Source organism: Mytilus galloprovincialis, chromosome 5 (genome assembly GCF_965363235.1).
Source record: "Mytilus galloprovincialis chromosome 5, xbMytGall1.hap1.1, whole genome shotgun sequence".
In the NCBI taxonomy this organism is placed as follows: domain Eukaryota; kingdom Metazoa; phylum Mollusca; class Bivalvia; order Mytilida; family Mytilidae; genus Mytilus; species Mytilus galloprovincialis.
Genome location: NC_134842.1, coordinates 26,317,703 through 26,330,423, shown reverse-complemented (window position 1 = coordinate 26,330,423; position 12,721 = coordinate 26,317,703).

The following is a 12,721-nucleotide window of genomic DNA, read 5'->3' as shown; positions in this document are numbered from 1 at the left end:
TGTGTACAATTTGGAAATTAGTATGGCGTTCATTATCACTGAACTAGTATATATTTGTTTATGGGCCAGCTGAAGGACGCCTCCGGGTGCGGGAATTTCTCGCTACATTGAAGACCTGTTGGTGACCTTCTGCTGTTGTTTTTTTCTATGGTCGGGTTGTTGTCTGTTGCCCTGTTAGCCATAGTCAATGCAACGCCCAAAGTGACGTCAAATTAAAATTTATAAAACGTGTTCCGAAAATTAAGAAAGAATTTGGATGAAATTCAAAATTAGATTTGTATGACTTATCTAACTTATATTAATAACAATGAAAATTATAATACTAATCAATATTCAATTGAAGTAGTAATTAGATAATTAATTATATTATCTAGCTTTGTGGGTGTTTCTTTTGATCAAACTGCAAACCAAATATATAATGCAAATTTCGTTAATCCAAAATTAAATCTACCAAATGAACTGGATGAGTAGTTATCCCAAACACAACACAATAATACAACAGAAAAAAATACAATTTACAACTACAAACGTTAAGACATTTGACAAAATCCGATGACAACAACAAACACAACATCAAACCCAACAAATTAATTTGGGATGGAAAAGTACCGTGCCACGTCTTAAAGCAATACAAATTCACACTCAGCAAAACAGTCACATTCGGGAATAAGTCACGAACGGTAATAAAAATCAGACAAACAAAGCTTAAACTCAAAAAGGAGCGAAACCGGGCGCATGGGCAGTTATAACCCTGTCGTTGCATCCGGTTTCACACGCATAAAAGATGGATGTTTGGCATGCAACAAAACCAGGTTCAACCCACCCTTTTTTTTTAGCTCACCTGGCCCACAGGGCCATGTGAGCTTTTCTCATCACTTGGCATCCGGCGTCCGTCGTCGTCGTCGTCCGAAAAAAAAAAATCTTCTTCTCTGAAACTACTGGCCCAAATTTAACCAAACTTGGCCAAAATCATCATCGGGGTATCTAGTTTTAAAAATGTGTGGCGTGACCTGGCCAACCAACCAAGATGGCCGCCATGGCTAAAAATAAAACATAGGGGTAAAATGTAGATTTTGGCTCATATCTCTGAAACCAAAGCATTTAGAGCAAATCTGACATAGATAAAATTGTTTATGAGGTGAAGATCTATCTGCCCTGAAATTTTCAGATGAATCGGACAACCCGTTGTTAGGTTGCTGCCCCAGAATTGGTCATTTTAAGGAAATTTTGCCGTTTTTGGTTTTTATCTTGAATATTATTATAGATAGAGATAAACTGTAAATAGCAATAATGTTCAGCAAAGTAAGATTTACAAATAAGTCAACATGACCGAAATGGTCAGTTGACCCCTTTAGGAGTTATTGCCCTTTATAGTCAATTTTTAACCATTTTTCGTAAATCTTAGTAATCTATTACAAAAATCTTTTCCTCTGAAACTACTGGGTCAAATTAATCCAAACTTGGCCACAATAATCTTTGGGGTATCTAGTTTAAAAAATGTGTGGCGTGACCCGGCCAACCAACCAAGATGGCCGCCATGGATAAAAATAGAACATAGGGGTGAAATGTAGATTTTGGCTTATATCTCTGAAACCAAAGCATTTAGAGCAAATCTGACATGAGTAAAATTGTACATCAAGTGAAAATCTATCTGCCCTGAAACTTTCAAATGAATCGGACAACGGGTTGTTGGATTGCTGCCCCGAAATAAGTAATTTGGAGGAAATTTTGCAGATTTTGGTTATTATCTTGAATATTATTATAGAAAGAGATAAAATGTAATCAGCAATAATGTTCAGCAAAGTAAGATCTACAAATAAGTTTATATGACTAAAATGATCAGTTGATCCCTTAAGGAGTTATTGCCCCTTATAGTCAAGTTTGACCAATTTTTCGTACATTTTTGTAATCTTTTACAAAAATCTTCTCTGAAACTACTGGGCCAAATTAAACCAAACTTGGCCACAATCATCATTGGGGTATATAGTAAAAAAAAAGATGGCTGCCAGGGCTAAAAATAGAACATAGGGGTAAAATGCAGTTTTTGGCTTATAACTCAAAAACCAAAGCATTAAGGGCAAATCTGACATGGGGATAAAATTAATCATCAGGTCAAGATCTATCTTCCCTGAAATTTTCAGACAAATCGGACAATCTGTTGTTGGGTTGCTGCCCCCGAATTAGTAATTGTAAGGAAATTTTGCAGATTTTGGTTATTATCTTGAATATTATTATAGATAGAGATAAACTGTAATCAGCAATAATGTTCAGCAAAATAAGATCTACAAATAAGTCAACATGACCAAAATTGTCAATTGACCCCTTAAGGAGTTATTGCTCTTTATAGTCAATTGTTAACAATTTTCATAAATTTTTGTAAATTTTTGTAAATTTTTAGGAAATATTTTCCACTGTAATTACTGGGCCAAGTTCATTATAGATAGAGATAATTGTAGCAACAAGAATGTTCAGTAAAGAAAGATCTACAAACACATCACTATCACCAAAACACAATTTTGTCATGAATTTATCTGTGTCCATTGTTAATATGCACATAGACCAAAGTGAGCGACACAGGCTCTTGAGAGCCTCTAGTTTTATTAAAATGTCCTGTACCAAGTCATGAAAATGGCCCTTGTTATATTATAGTTCATTTCTGTGTGTGTTACATTTAAAGATGTGTTTTCGTTGTGTCGCAGTTCTCTTATATTTGATGAGTTTCCCTCAGTTTTAGTTTGTAACCCTGAATTTTTCTTTCTTTTCTTAATCGATTTAGGAATTTCGAACAGCGGTATACTATTGTTGCCTTTATTTATGAGAATCGACAAACAGGCAATACTTGTATGTCAGAATTGGAAATAGGACTCAATTGGCAAATTCATGAAGCAGACGACTATTCGTGTCCGCTTTTTGATGGGGTTTGTGTTGAGCAGTATTTGTTTTTATGTAGTGCTTTGGATATTGCTGTACTGTCTTTTTTCTTTTTTTGCCATGGTGATGTCGATTTGTTTCTCTTTGTGATTTTGAATGTCACTTTCGTATCATTCGCGTATATAATGGCCGCGACAACATATCGCTAATGAGTTTAGACGGCCCAAGACCCCAATTAATGATCCCGATTTTACTTCAATTTTTTTCTTTCCCTTTCTTATACATTTTTTAGTTTTTATGGAGTGGAAATGAAAAAAGAGATCTGAAATAAACTTTTGAATGTTTTATTCTAATTGATTTTGATATGGAGAGAGTGATTAGGACAGGTGCAAATAGGTAATATTTACACTTTTCGGAACATCTCTTGACTTGTCTGTAGGGGTATGGATGTCTATTGGCCAAATTTGTATGATGTAATCATGCAATTTTTCTGAAAGTTGGATATATTTTTGGACTTGTACTGTACATTACACACACAAAAAATAGACAAAAAACGGGTTTTTTTTAATGCGACAAAACGTTATAAAGAACTGATAGAGGAACAAATTGTGGTCTTGGGTCAGACATAGACACATCGTATTGGTAAACCATTTCGTGGTGGTGACCGTAATCGTTTGCAGTGTCGACGACAGTCGATCTACTTCAGAACTGTCAAGGAAAGGTTTTTCTACTAGGAGCATACTCCTGTTGAAGAAGCTCGTACAGTGTGAATATGCTCAAGCGTAACGTTTTAATTAAAATATGGACAGCGGTTATATTCAACTTTCTTCCCAAAAATTCTCCCTTGAAGTAAGGTTTATATGACCTAATTTGTTTTTAGATTGTCATTTTATTAAGTCGTTCCTTCTATATTCCAGTCTATTTAAAGTATAATCCACTTCTCATTTAGCTGTGTTTCTCTTTCATTCACATGTATCTTGTGGACGAAATACTAACAGTCTGAATAATTGTTTTTATTAAGAAAAACAATTTCAATATTTTGAAATCGACATTGCAGCTATTATGAAAGCTATTAACTAAATGAATAAATGGTCACTTGGGATAAATGTGTGTTAGTTATGAATTAGTTTCTTTATCTCAGTGCTGATATGCAAATTATTAATGTAAATAATTCATAAAAAAATATTAATTTTACACACAGAAAGATGTACAATTTATATTTTATTCTAAATAGATCACTGAGTCAAGGTTACGTAGGGACAACGTTGGTTGAGTGAGTAAAAACGTATACAGCTACTAAATTTGGTAAACTGAGATGTCATAGATACAAATGAAATGATAGGAGATACATAATTTACCATACAAATCGTAATTAAAAAAGAAAAAAAAAAACTCATTGCAAAAAGAAGAGTGTTTAGGAGACGGATTTATAAATGTTTCCTAATCCTATATTTGAACCTCATGTAACTTTATTCTTATAATTTTACATTAATAGAGTAGATACTGTTTATAATAAAGAGAAGGGTACAAAAAAAAAACGACGAAATCTACATAACACTGCTCATAAAACCAAAGACTTAGCAATACCATCCAAACCAAAAACATGATGATAATCATTGTCATTTTAACCTATTATGTCTGTTTGGTTTGCTCACCGAATTTTTTCAATATAACGAAACTATAAACGACTGTCATACAAGTGGACGGTTTAGCAAGCTATTATCCAGGTTTAACCCAGCATTTTTTTCGGAAAATGTCTGTGCCAAGTCTATGGCAGTATTTTTATACTTGTTCCGTTGATTAATAGAATTTGATTTGTCAATATTTATGGACTTTCCCTCTTTGAATTTGACATTGGGTTCAGTATTTTTGCTATACCTTGTTTCGTCATCGTAAATATAGAAGTTACAAACTTTAGACGATTGAAGAAATGGGTCATGAAACAAAAATGTATAAATACAAGGAACGTATATCATTTATTACTTTGTATTCATGTATATAATATTGAGATTGTACTATAACTTATGCAACTAAACAAATCTTCATGGTGTTGAGTTATAAACAGTTTGACAACTGGAAACCACCGAAGTGATAATTCAAAGAAAAAATAAAAGTTTTACATGAATAATCATTCAATTTGATTTAGTCATAATTATGATTTGAATTAACTGTTTACAAAACTTAGAACTTTTGAAATACTAAGGCTTTTCTATCTCAGGAGTAGATTACCTTCGCTGTATTTGAGAATTTTTGGTCCTCAATGCTCTTCGATATCGTACTTTATTTGCCCTTTTTAACTTTTTTTTATTCGAGCGTGACTGATTAGGGTTTTGTAGACGAAACGCGCGTCTGGTGCAAATACAAAATTTCCATCCTGGTATCTATAATGAGTTTAATTATGCACAGATAAAACTACGCTTAGGGCAAAATGTTTGCTAGTTCGCAATAAATTTATCAGATGAAATAAGACCAAATACTCCGCTTCATTGTTTAGCAAAGTGTAAATGCTGCAAAGATGCGATTATACTAGATAAAGTATCCATATATACTATAAAAAAAACTAGTCAAACTACTATTAAAAAGGAAGTCTATATTAAATACCAGTAGCTATCTATTGAAAATGTAGCGTATCATAAGCATTAAACATTACACAGACTTACATGCTGATCAAACCAAAAACTGTAGGTATCTTATGGGTTTCTACCAAGTATCCGGCATTGAAGATTAAGAGTAAAACCATTATCTCCTTTGAATTATTTACTAAACAATAACTCATTCTTCAATAAATACATGGTAGATGTTTCTTATTGATGTCAGTACTAAGAAATACAGTCGTTCTTTCAAATTCATAATACATCATCAATTCATTAGGCTTCGAAAAGCGTTCTTTGTCGATCTGGTCATATTTATTCAGATATGAACCAATGCCTCAACAAAAAAGATAGATTACTGTATGATGTTAATGTCGTTGTAATGTCGTTTGGATTATTGAATCATAACTATATTAATAAAATTGATATTTAAGGTTAAATGCAACAATTCACATAGGTGTTTGATATTATAGTGTCATCACAACTGAATGTTTTGAACTCCAGTGTCCATTTCATGTCAGCCTACTTATTTAGCAGAATGTTATAATGAGTGAAGAACTTATTATTTTTCAAATTCATCGGCCATTTGTGATTTTGATCATAATAGATGCCTTTTATTTATGAAAGGAATACAGGGTAAAACCCACCATTTTCTACATAAGGCAATACTATTAACAAGAAATAGGACAGTTGTTTGACGTGTTTGAGCTTTTGTTTTTGAAATTTAAGAGAATTTTCCTTTCAGCTCGGTATTGTAAAGTATATATTTGCGCAAAACATGTGTTTCGTCTACAAGAGACTCATCAATGACGCTCGAATAAAAAAAATGTTAAAAAGGCCAAATAAAGTACGAAGTTGAAGAGCATTGGGGACCAAAAATTCCTAAAGTTGTTGCCAAATACAGATAAGTTAATATATTCCTGAAGCAGAAAAGCCTTAGTATTTTAAAAGTTCAAAGTTTTGAAAACAGTTAATAGTTACGAACATATCAATGATAACTCAAGTCAACACAAAAGTGCTGACTACTGGGCTTATGATATATCCGTTTTGTTTACATAATGATTCACCGTGTATGTAAAGTAATATAGTAACAAATGACGAGATTTCAATGTCAATGTTAAATAACTGAACAAACCAAAGACCGACGAATTAAATCAAAATTATTCAAAAATGAAATTTAAGGAAAAAAATAACTTAAAGCGCGAATATACATTTTACATGTTACTTGTTACCCTCATTCGCTGTAATGAATCCAAATGGTTCGAAACTTGTTCAACAACGAGTAACTGAGGAGGAAGAAACGGGTTCACGATAGAATAAAGATGTTTGTGGAGAAACCTAGCTTTAGTTTATGTAATCATTTTAAAATCGTAACATCAAGAAAGGATAGAACTCTCAACTATATGTAGATGTGTTTAATGGAGATTTGTAGAAGCACATGAATTTTAAAGTAAAAGTGGGATAATTTACAGGGACGACCCAAACAGGAAATGTACAAATGAAATTGGATATTCTTTATTGTGGCATTTTAAGTTTAGAGTAAGATGCATTTATATTATGTAGAATTTACTAATCAGTGTTGGTATATACAATATTTGTTTTTTACTGGTACGACTAAAAAACATAACATTAGTTTCAAATAGAAATTGGCCAACACTGAACACATACAATATCTTAAAGTAAGCTATAACAGGCCGCGGCACGATAAAATGTGGAACAATGTCCGCTCGTTTTCAGTTGGTACCATGCAATTGCATGTGATTTCTAATGTTAATGTATGAATATTCATATCAACCTTGGCACAACCAATTCTACTATAATCTGGTGAGGTTATTAACAGATAGTTCATCCCCAGTGACACAAACTTTATGACAGGCAAATATTGCATGCATTTGTTTAATCTTGATTCAACATTCCTTTCTTATGAAAATCCGTAATTTCGATACACTTTTCAGTAAGTAATATCTTAATGATAACGAAATATTTCTTTTTATATGCAGTTTTTCATACTTCTCACGTTACTACCAAAAAGAAAGTTCAAAAGCAAATAAGACGGAACACCTTTGGACTTTTGTTTGAAGATGAAGGTGATACGAAGGTGCGACGTTAACCTGTACATCATTCATCAATGTCCTTTTATCAAACATTTAACAAAAATCATTCTGTAATTAACTTGTCAGCTGTGAATTTTTTGAAGTATAGCATGGGTAAAAATATAAAAAAAATATTGCAGATAAGTTTAACAACACCTAGATTTGTTTTACGAAAATTTTAAGAAATTATGTCACCTAAAAATTGAAAACAACTTTAAATTTTGTCAGTTATAGGTGCAGAAAATAAATAAATGTTTATATATCTTGTCGTGAAGTAGGTACGTGGTTTTACAGTTTTAGGTTTTATTAAATTTTGGTGACAGGTATTCCAAGAACTATATATATCTCAAGCTGGGAGCCTGCAATGCAGTGGTTGTCGTTGGTTTCTGGCTGTCTTATTTGTTTATCGTTTTTCATTTTTTCGGGTTTCGTTCATTGTTGAAGGCGGTACTGTTAGCGAAATTGTTGCTGACTTCCCCGTCATTTAGAGAGTATGTTGGATAGTTGTTTCATCTGCAATCATACCGCCTCTTATTCTTATATAAGTTATTTCATTTTTCTTCGAAGGGATATTTGTTGGTTTGTTTGTTTGTTTTTATCTTGTTTGTTAGTGGTTTTCTGTACATTGGGTTACTTTTTAAAGATGAAATCATGCAACTATATATTTAATTGATCCTTTATGGTTTTACTTTTCTTATTTTTTACATAAAACTTTGCGCATCTTTTTTATATACATTGTAATTATTTTTAAATTTACCTTTTCCTTTACATTAAAACATTATTACTTATATATACATACTATGTTACTGCTAAATATAGAACTGCATATGTAATTTGTATTTTATTAAAACAAAAAGCTAAATTATTTCCAGACAAACTTAACTGTAAATCATATATTTCATTTTTAGACATATCTATTTGATTAACTTTGTAGGAAATGCATCTTTTTTATATTATATTTATGAGATTAAATTCATATTTTTTTACTATTTTTCATCAGATTACCCCGCGTTTACACATTGGTGTGTCTTAACACCTGTCTCCGCATCTATAATATTATCAATATAAATCAGAGAAAAAATCTGTAGAAATGGAAACAATTTAATGGCAATCAGAATATTCAACTTGTCTGCTTTAATATTCCAATAAATATTACACTACTAGTGGGAAAAGTGTCCCCATATTTTTTTTATTTACGCTATTCTACTACAACAATATTTCATTTACGCTAAACTACTACTACAACAATTAAAGAGCAATTTGTTATAAGTGTATCTATAATTGTCCCCTATTTATTTGGCTCCATTTACTTAGTTTTGTAATTAATTTGTTGGAATTACCACTCACATAATATAGTCATCTTCTTCAATTGTCCCCAGATGTTTTACGTTCTATAAGGCTGAATTCCTCAGCTGGTTGACTCATGTGGGATTAACGTCTTTCCTAAAAGATCATTTTGAAAAATAAAAATAGTCATTAAAAACCAAATATTGGATTTAAAAAGTAATTATCAAGATAGAATAGCTGCCTCGTTTTGGCTTTGTACCATTTGTCACCATGATATCGGGACAAAACAATATAATTAACCTTAATCCAAGAATGTCAAATCTTTGGGTGAAAGTCACAACTGTCTTATATGACAAACACGCCAATGGGCGTAGAATGCTAAATAGCTACCCGTTTACTTTCAAAAACCTTTTTATTGTGTCTGCATTATTACTGTTGGACCATAAAGGCTTAAAAAGTCAAAAATAAGATATCTATTTTAACTCATCATGCATATATTCAATTTTAATTCACTGAGGAAAAATATAAAGTATAATATGTAAACTGTCGGAGAAAATTAAAATAGAAAATTAGTGAGTGTTAAAAATGGGACCATCAAATGTACTTCATATTTCAAGATCTAAGATTATATGATGATAAAATATGCAGGATTTATATTCGTACGCGCTGATGACAAAATTGTAAACAAAATCTAGACGCAAAATAATCGATTTCTGTAAACCTCATTTGAAGAAAAAAAAAAACATGATAAGATAGCTGCAGATAAGTTTTTATAGCAATACTTGAAGAAAAAAAACCCAAATGCTATTCCTTTGAAATCTGTCTGCAAACAATGTATTTAGCTCATAAAAACTGACTTTGCGACGCTTTATTTTCGTTGTTTTTTAACATTTCTAATACACGCATATTCGTTTCAGATAATTTTTATGACGATCAATATCCAAGTTATTCTTCTAAATTTTATAAAATTAAAATGTCTACAAATCTTCTGTACAATAATTTATGAACCATTGAAAATTTGACTGCTATATTCTTGTCATGCGGTTCAAAAAAACAATTTGACAAGGCAAATTTGGCAATGGGCCGTTTCAAAATCTAAATGAATTATGGACAATTTTATTGTTCGAACCATAATAATAACCTCACGTCAGTACTTGAATTTCAATTGTTTGCAACGATTTATGAAAACATTTTAAATCACTTAACATGGTAACTATCCCAAGTCAGTAAAATGTAGACCAATGGTTGACGTTGGTTGCTTTCTGTCATATTTGTTTTTCATATATTGCAGAGGCGGATTTAGGGGGAGGGGGTCCGGGCCCACCCTTTTGGGAAAAAATTTGGTTGCTTATATAGGGAATTACTGAAGCGTGACTGGAGCGGGCCCCTCTTAGGTCAGTCAGTGGGCCTCCACTTATGAAAATTTCTTGATCCGCCACTGTATTGTTGTAGTTTACATCAGGCTTTTCTCTTTTATATAACTGCACATATTGGCATATACCTAGTTCTTTGGTAGCTGCTTACTATATAAGGAGTATGTTTGCTCAATGTTAAAGAATCGCTGTACTGGCGACTTGTAATGTTCACATCTTTGTTAATTGGTCTTTATAAATATGTCTCTCTTGGTAATTATGCCACATCTCCTTATTTTCATATAGAAGAACCAGAGACAACGTGGATCTGCTTACATTTTCGGAGCATATGAGATCACCTCTGTTTTAGTGTTGATCAACTTCTAGATTTCTAAAAGTAGTGTTTATGTATACTATGGTTTGGTTTTCCCAGTAATTCTCGGTTTTTGCAATGTTGGTTAACATTCGACCTCAATATTTATTGTCACTTTGGTTGGTGTCTTCTATCTCTTTTTGATTTTTTTTTATAATGTATGGATAAAAATGGCGGACAAAGTTAGAGCTGTCTTATTTGCTGGATCATATGGAGGCACTTATACAAATGGGAGTGGGGATATAACTACACTTCATGCATTTATTAAAACTTCAATGTATATTTATTTATATATACAACTCGTCTAAACATCAACCCAACAATGTTAGATCTGAAATTTGCTTTCGCAAATTTTTTGTTCTTCCCCTGCCGGGATTCGAACCCACGCTACTGAGATATCGTGACACCAAATATATATATGTATATATATATACTTCTTTTATCGAGTTAGCACTCTGCGTTTTAATCAATAAGGCTACATTGTGTTTTCTTACACATGATCATGTATTTATTGAACTTGTGTTGCTGGGTTGATGCCTCATCTTGATGTTAATCATACACATCCAACCCAACATCACCACGTGGAAGAGAAAAAATAATTCAAAACTTTTTTTTATGCTGAAGACGAAGATTTAAGATTTGATTCATCATAAGTATAGATATCATTTTAACTGTCTACATGGAATCGGTTTATCGGATAATCATAACCGATTTTAAATGGTTTCTTATCTTTTTACCCTCAGGTATTTGAATTCACTAAGAACATGCCGAGGTCACATCCCGACTGATGGGTCTTTTCCCGATACCTGACCAATTGAGTTGGCGCCAAAGGTTTGTGTAAAACACACCAAGGACAACAACACAAAAGTTAACGATAGTTCCCAGTGTAAGCATATATCATTGTTCGCACGTGAGAAGTCCATTTGACGCATATCCACGCCATTATGATGCTTTACGGGTTTTTAATGTTACCAATAAATTCATAATATTTTTTTTCTGTTTGATCAGATGGCGTCCGTCAATGCAATAAGTCCGCAATGAAACAACGCCTTATCATAGCAGATTGTAGCTAACATCGTTTACATAATGCTGTATCTTGAACATTTCATGTAATTCTAACCCCATTATCGAGATTCATACAGACCTACTACGATGCTAAGCTCTCCAAACTAGAATTTTAAAGTTTTTTGTTGATGTAATCTTCGTGTAGCTCAGTTTGAAAACAAGTATTTGTAGCAAAAATCTATGTAAGATCTTTTGATGTTGATCATGTACTAACTGACGAATCGGCATGTGGGAATTGTTAAGGGTCTGTTTGGGAGACGCCATTAGACAAGTACCCTTCAAAACATCATGTTCTTCAAAAGTTGTAAAAACGTAATTAAGATCGCTGTTAATGTTGTATTAATTACGGTTCTTCCGTTTTATAAGTCAATGTTTTCTGTAATTTTCTTAATTTTGTCGTCGTGTTCAGTATTTAACTTTAATCTCACCATCGTCTGAACTACTTTTCTTTTTGTCGCTTTCATTTTTGTTTGTTGGCTTTTATTTAAGTACACGACACCTTACAAAGTAGTTTTTTTATTGGCAGGGTTCCTACAAAGTACCTTAGTCTTTGAAGTGAAAAGTTCTGTTTATAACGGCACATGTACAAAATGTAGAAACTACTTTTAATTCAATGTCCCTGATAATATTGGATTAGGTTTCGTTAACTTTAAAACGAAAACAGTCTTGGGAGAAAGCAGAAAAAGCACAACCGCCATGATTCACTACCTTTGCGGTTTTTTCTATCTATTACACCAATGTCTACTTTCAATTTGAACTTTGAAAGTAAATGTCAGTTGACAATTTTCTTAATTATTTCTTTGAATATAGTGAAACTAAAAACAAAATGCAAAAACAATAATACTAGCGCATCTTCATTCGATGCTCTATCAAAAATAGCATGTCTTTGAAAGTCGTATTGTAAACGGTATCCACGTGTTTTTTTAACAGAGTGTAATTTGTCCAACATTTAGAGAATAGAATAGAGAAGAAACCAAAGGGTTAACAAAAACCACAGGACTTAAAAAGACAACACATTGCATTGACCAGACGAGAAATAGCGATAAACAAAACCACAACAGTTCACAAAATATCTATACCAAAACTGGG